The sequence below is a fragment of the Crocodylus porosus genome, unplaced genomic scaffold (assembly GCF_001723895.1).
Source record: "Crocodylus porosus isolate Cpor-Errol unplaced genomic scaffold, CroPor_comp1, whole genome shotgun sequence".
Taxonomy (NCBI): Eukaryota; Metazoa; Chordata; order Crocodylia; family Crocodylidae; genus Crocodylus; species Crocodylus porosus.
In genome coordinates, this window is record NW_017728949.1 from 49,041,082 (window position 1) to 49,047,982 (window position 6,901).

Sequence of the window (6,901 nt, forward strand, 5' to 3'; positions counted from 1 at the left end):
CACCCCTCTTTGGAGACCACTGACCTAGGGAATCACTTTCATTTAAGATTTTAAGATTGGTTAGGCATCTATTTGGAATGGCTTAGGAATGGCAAACCCTGCATATTTGCAGTGGCTGGACTGGTGATCATCATGGTCTCTTCTAATACTAGCTCTATGATTCATGAATCTTTGCTCTTGACTTCCAAGAGCTTTCCATCCCTCAAAATGCAAAGTTATTTATAAATCTTTGTTTAGTATCCTGAACTGCAGCCCTGAGAAAGCAATGGCTTTTTACTTTCTTGTTCCAGATATGATGCAGGGTTATGTTTGGTGCTTTACAAGATTAGTTGTGATAAAAGCACAACTAATTTTTCACATGAAAAAGAAGTAAGATTTGGTATTCCAGCTGGTTAGAGCTGGACAACGTGCCTATTAGATATGTTGAATGACATCATGCCAAAGCCATGGGAAAAAAGATACAGGAAAGAAGAGCAGCAACTATTCTCCTCTCTATATATCCCCTGTAAATCCTCCACTGTAGAAGACATATGAATGAGGACCATAGGTCTACTCAACCACGTAAAGTCTTACTTACTCCTGTGATTTCCCCAATTTTAGCCAGTGGTCTAATTGCACCAGTGCAAACCCTCATGTTTTGGCAAGAAAAGCTGCTATAAATTACATCTGGAACTGGTGCATCTCCCTCAGGTCCAAGCTGGAGTAGACTGTATGAGGTAGACATAGATTATCACAGTTTACCCAGTCTACCCTAGTCATTTGCTCTGAAGCAGCTCGACTTGTGATCAGACACCAGCAGCTAAAATCTTCAACATAGACAAATCTTAACAAATAATAAAAGAAATGAGAGATAAAATCACACATGACTGCTCAGTTGTATGAGAAATCAATCTTTATGAGATATAAGCTGTGTTTCAATTTGGGTCATGTAGCATTTTTTAAAATTGTGGACCAAATCCTCTTTCTTTTACCTCCACTGAATAATACTATAATCCTTACTGATTCCAGTGGGATTTCTTGGAGTATGTTACTGAATGGAGAAATCTGGCCCTTCGGGAATAGTCTGAACATTAAACACAGATGATCCCATGAAGTCAGTGGGAATTCTCCTCTTCATGTCAATGTAGTTACCATTTCTCTGTGCAACTGAAGAGTCATGTAACAAAGCATAGAAATAAATAACAGGCTAAAATGAGCTTGATGATTATTTGTCATTATATTCTCTGTACTCTCTTGAATTCAACACTAAATGTAATTTATTTGGCAAACAAAAAATGCTTTTTGAAACTGAGACACAGGACTATTTCTAGAATCAGCAAAATTCATTTTATTAATATTAAAGTAATTGCTATTATATATGTGATTGGAAAATGGAGTACTGCTTGCTGAAAAGAAAAGCATCTACATTTCTGTTACAAAACATCTCACACCCTTTCATATCACACATTGAAATTAACATTGTATTGACTTCTAAATTTAAAATATGGTACTTTATAGAATTATGTACACTTACTAAATAGTCTTAACACGTAGCAGTTTTATCCTCAGAGCAGTTGCTTAACACATTGTAGCTTTTAACTTTTACCTATACCTGTAATGCAACCCATATTCAACTCATTTAACTGAAGCTATTACCTATTCAAATATGGGGGAAATGATAGAATATGAAGGAAATGCAATGATGGGAGGTCCAGCTCAGAAGGACCTGACAGTAAAAAGATTAATGACATAATTGTGCTGCCTAAGTTCTGCCTGGCCAGTGTGACCCACAGTGTTAGTTATATAGTGTACCCTTGATCTGCTCCAACTTATGATAGCTTGTCCTGGGACTTCTATGGCTGCTTTACAGCAAACACACCCTGAAGTAATAGGCATATCTACTTGCTTTCCCCTGCCCTGCAATAAATATGCCTTGTTTGTTGAGGGCTCTGAGAAGAGAAGCCTGAGGTTGTTTGTCAGCTCTAGAATGTCTTTGCCACTTAGCACCTTGAAACAACTTGAGAATGACATCTAGGGACCATATTCTCCTAAAAATGTTTTATCTGAAGTACTTTTTAAAAACCATGGTGCACCCTGGGATCTTCTGGCACCCTGGTTGAGTATCACTGCCTTAAATCTTCTCTTTTTACTGAGATAACATTATTTAAAAAGAGTATATGACCATTCATTTAACAGGAATTGAAAAAGTATCTTACATAGCTTACCACTAAACTGCAGTTGGCAAAATAAATGAGTAAAGCACATTACTGTATACATTAGCCATGATTTTTTTTTTATTGTGTATACAGTACAACTTCAAAAATGCAGCATCCTTAGGACCTCGCACCTGCCAGAAATTTGAAAATTCTGGATTTTTTAAACAGAAGGAAAGTGCATAACCTGGTGCTGCCCAGATGATTGGATGGGAGGGTCAGGGGGTGGGGAAGGGAAGCTTACACGTGGCGGCTGCCACCGCCATCCATCACCCTGCGTCACTGCTCCGCGTGCAGCTGCTGCTATTCCCTACCCATCCCCTTTCCATGACCGGCCACTGGGGTGCACACTGGTCAAAAGAGGTTGAAAACCCCTGATATAGTGTTTTGGGGTTTTTTGAGTGCCAGATTTTTGAGAATTCCAGAATTTTGATAACCAGATTTATGAGGTTATACTGTATATGTTTGCAAAAATCATAAATTTAGTGTGTGTCCCCTAGTCAGTCATTGGTGCAAATTATCTAATGTTCTACTCTATTTCACACTCAAAGCACTGCTATTATGGTTGGATTATGGTTGTACCATCAATAAAGAGCATGTATCCAGTCGTGGAGAAACCCCAGCTTAACCTTTCCATATGCTATTGATATTTATAGAGCTTCTGGCATAATCAATTAACCTGAAAACTGACACGCATGCAAGGTAAACCCCATATAAAGGATCTATTACATCTGCATTTTCATTAAAGTTTCAAATAAATATATAAATAGCAAAAGCAAATGTAGCATACATAGGTAATGTGCTATGCTTCCCAAAATCCATTAAAGACAAGGCAGACTCTGAGAAGGAATGTTATCCGGAAGTGTATTCATTACCAAGTTCTATAGTGTGACCTACAAGTGCTTTAGTTTTCAAGGTGACTTTCACAAATAGAGTACAAGTGAAACAAAAGACTGATTTCTAATGCTATGATACCCTTAGGTGTCTCCAAATTGAAGTATGATCCAAAGTCCAACTCCGCACTTGAACAGCAAAACTTGCCATCATGGCAAAACTCCCCATCATGAACAGGGCCAAACAAACAAAGCAAGTAAGACAAAGTGCTCACTTATGTCTGAAATTAGTCTTTATAAGGTACAAACTGTGAAACAATTTGAATCATATAGGCCTTTTAAAAGTAACGATTCTGTTCCAACCTCCCTTACTCACATTGGGTACATCTATGTGAGACACTTTATTGTGTAGCAGAGCAAATTATGGCATAGTAAGCATTTGCATCTACACATGCAAACCCTTACTGTCCAGTAATTTGTTCTACTCAGCAGTTAATTTGCTGCCTGCAAATACAAGTAGAAAATTAACTACCAAGTAATTACTGTTCAGTAAGGCACATGTAGACAGCTGACCAGAAGCAAATTTGCTTTCTGTTACCCAGGCAGCAGGGGGCAGGAAATTGCTCCCTCCCTCAGGGAACTGCCTGCTGCCAGGTCAGGTTCCACCACTGGAGCCCAGACAGGGACAACATCCCCTTCCCTGGCAGCAGGGAGTTCCCAGCCCTTACTCCAAAATTGCAATCACAGAGTGGGGACTGGGGGTTTACTCCTTGATCGCAGAGAGCAAGCTCCCAGCTCCAGCTCCATGATCGTGGAGCTGGGAAAGGGACCTCCCTGTGTGAGGAGAGATTCCTATCCAGCCTGGAGCTAGTTGGGACCTGCCCCTGACCAGAACAGTTCCAGGCCAGCCCTGGGCTGCATGGGGAAGTTTGCCCATGCAACATGGAGGTGGCTGGGGATGGTCCCATGTCAGGTAGTCTCCAGCCAACTCTGGGCTGCACTTGCAGACTTCCCTATGCACCCTGGGGCTATCCAGGAAGTGTCTCAGTCAGGGACAGGTCTCAGCACCACAGATTTTTCCTATCCCAGTGCCCCATTTGGGTGATCAAGCCATGAGGCTTGAAAACAACTGCAGAGAGGGGAAGGTCCAAGCCCCCTGCTCTGATCTGCTGGTGGGGAAGCAAACCATCAACTTGGAAGGGAATCCCTGCCCAGCTAGGGACTCACTTCTAGCTGCCCCAACAGTGGATTAGGGCAGGGGCCTGGGACCTCCCACTCTCCCATAGCTCTTTCCAAGCCTTGTGGACCTGATTGGGGAGCTGGGGCTGGAAGCTTCCTGTTGCTTTGTCCCTGCCCATGCTTTGCCACTGGAGTACACCATGTCAGCAGTCTCCTGGGAGCAGGGAGCCCCCACCAGGAGACAGCTATCTCTGGGCCCTGTGCTTCCTGCCAGCCCCTGGACTAGCACCCAGGAAGATCCCAGAGCTCCCCCTGGCTGCTGTAGGGGGCCAGTGCAAGACTGATTCCAGGAGCAGCAAATCTGCTTCCAAATGTATGCAGACATCAAGGGTGGGTTTACTCCAGAGTAAATTATTCTGGAGTAAACCCATTCAGCAGCATTTGCATTTGTAGACCCACCCATTGGATAGTACCATGCTCCACACTGATTCTGTGGCTGGTATAGGAATCTGGCCCTAAAGAAATAGCTTAAATTGAAGTCAATGGGAATTTTGCAGAGTCTTTCCATTGATTTGTTTGGACCAAGCCCCACTCCTTTACACAATTTTCTCAGATAATTTTACTCTGTTAAATGCCCAATGTTGTGGCTCCCATGAATACTAGCATAAAGCATATTTTGTACCATTTTATTATTTTTTTTAAAATGTGAGTCACGTTATCCATAATGATAACATTTTCATGTACAGAGAACAAGATATATTGAATTAAAATAGTAGATTAGTTACCTTGGCTTATATGTTCTAATCCATTAGTGAACAACTACAGGAACTGAATTCTGTAGAAGTGGCCCATAGTGATGTGGAAGGGGAAGACACAGTTCATTTGCTTTCTTATCATGCCATCCCAATAAGCACAAAATCACAGGGCAAGGCACCTGGGGCCAGAAGAGGTCTGCTGGATACTTAAGCTGAAGTGAAAGTTGTTACGAATAGTATTAACTCTCCCACATTGTACCACAAAAGAGTTTATGCAGTTATGGAAAAGGAGCCAATGGTAGCATGGCTATGCAAGAGCCATACTTCTGGGGGACAGGGAAAGAAGAGGGTAATTACTTCTGTTCTTCAAGGTGTGCCACTGTTGTAGTGTGTTCCCCACACCTCCTCTGTGCCTCCACTCCTCAAAACCACTTTTTTCCCCACATGACTGGGCTCCACTGTTTCACTTTTATACTTCCTGTTTCTTTCTTATAAGAGGATTTTCTTTGCCACATCTAGAAGATAGGAAGAGTAGAGTATTGTAAGATTTGCTCCTACTGCTAACAGAACCTTAGCTTATAAAGTTATATAGTTAGTGGAACTATATATTCCAGTATATTTGGGTCTTGAGCCTAGTTCCTTGAAAGTTAGTGACTCAATGGATTACACACACAGGGTCAAATCTTGGCCCCATCATAGGTGATAGAAAAAATCCCACTGACTTGAGATCTTCAACTATTTTTATGATATGTTAATCATATGATTTGAGAGAACCTCAAGAAATAATATATGCAGAAAAAGTCCTAATACACAATGCATAGTGTATGAAGATTGCTGGCAACAAAAATTTCATTTGCTGCTAAACCAAATTTTTGTTACTCTGGTGAAAATTAACATAACCTAGTATAAAATGTTGATTAAATACACATTTCTGTAAAGCTAGAAAATGTAATAAAATTAAGGCATCTATCTTATCTCTCAATAAAAGGTGTTCATAGTGTAAAATGGTGTTATACTAAATAAAGTGTTTTTCTTGTGAAACCCTAGCCAGTAGTCTAGTGGGTTTTTTGTTTCAAATCACATCCCACACATTTAATGCAGCTGTAGCCTTTTATTAAAATGGGAAAATATATTGTTTATAAAGGCTACTCTTGACAAATAACAACCAAAGCAAGGTGCAAAAATGTATTGTTCCCATAATCGGAGATACACTGTGAAATGGAATGAAGTGATAAATATGTAGTATAATTGTTTGTTGTTGCTATCTATCTGTGCCTGGTGGCAAGGAAGTCCAAATGAATTACAAAGAAATTTTTAATAAAAGAACAAAAAATAATGGGTTCTATAACCTGCAAGAACTTTGAATAAAAAAAATCCCCTGAAACTGAAATTCCCTTTAAAATCTTCTCATTTTCTCTCTGTACTCTTTTTTTTTCAGTTCTTACTTAAAAGCCTCTGGGTGATTTGTCCTATTCCCTGCCCAATAACAGCCAAGCCATTGTTTTAGGGAAGATATTTTTTAATGTTGTATATTTTATGTTTTTTTTTCCTAGGACATTTCATCCATACATTGCAGAAAATGTGAACATAAGCAGCTGCAATATGAGATGAACTTTGAACACCAAATAGGTAGGCCCTAGAGAGGAGGAACTGAAATATGAACTGCTTACTCTTGGAGCCCTTTAAACCTTCCAATCTGTTTTAAATTATTTTGGTGCCTCTATTTAAAGGTTAAATTTTTGTTGTTGTTGTGAGCCATAGTTTAGTAATTCAAAACCTGGGCAATATCAGGATAGAGTCAATTCATAGATTACACACCCAGGGTCTTTCCTGATCCTGCCTAAAGTGAAGCAGCATGTTTATGCTTAGCAACACATTTTGACGTGAACGGACTTTTCACAACTCTGCTCATAAAATAAACACACATATTCAACAGGAAAAC

General features: G+C 40.1%; 1 long non-coding RNA gene across 1 annotated transcript; it reads left to right on the forward strand.

Annotated features, from left to right (window-relative positions):
* The first annotated feature begins 2,747 nt into the window (after window positions 1-2,747).
* On the forward strand, window positions 2,748-6,588 carry LOC109322748. Its single transcript, XR_002104477.1, has 2 exons — window positions 2,748-2,894; window positions 6,513-6,588. It is a non-coding gene; the product is annotated as an uncharacterized LOC109322748 (long non-coding RNA).
* The last annotated feature ends 313 nt before the right edge of the window (window positions 6,589-6,901 follow it).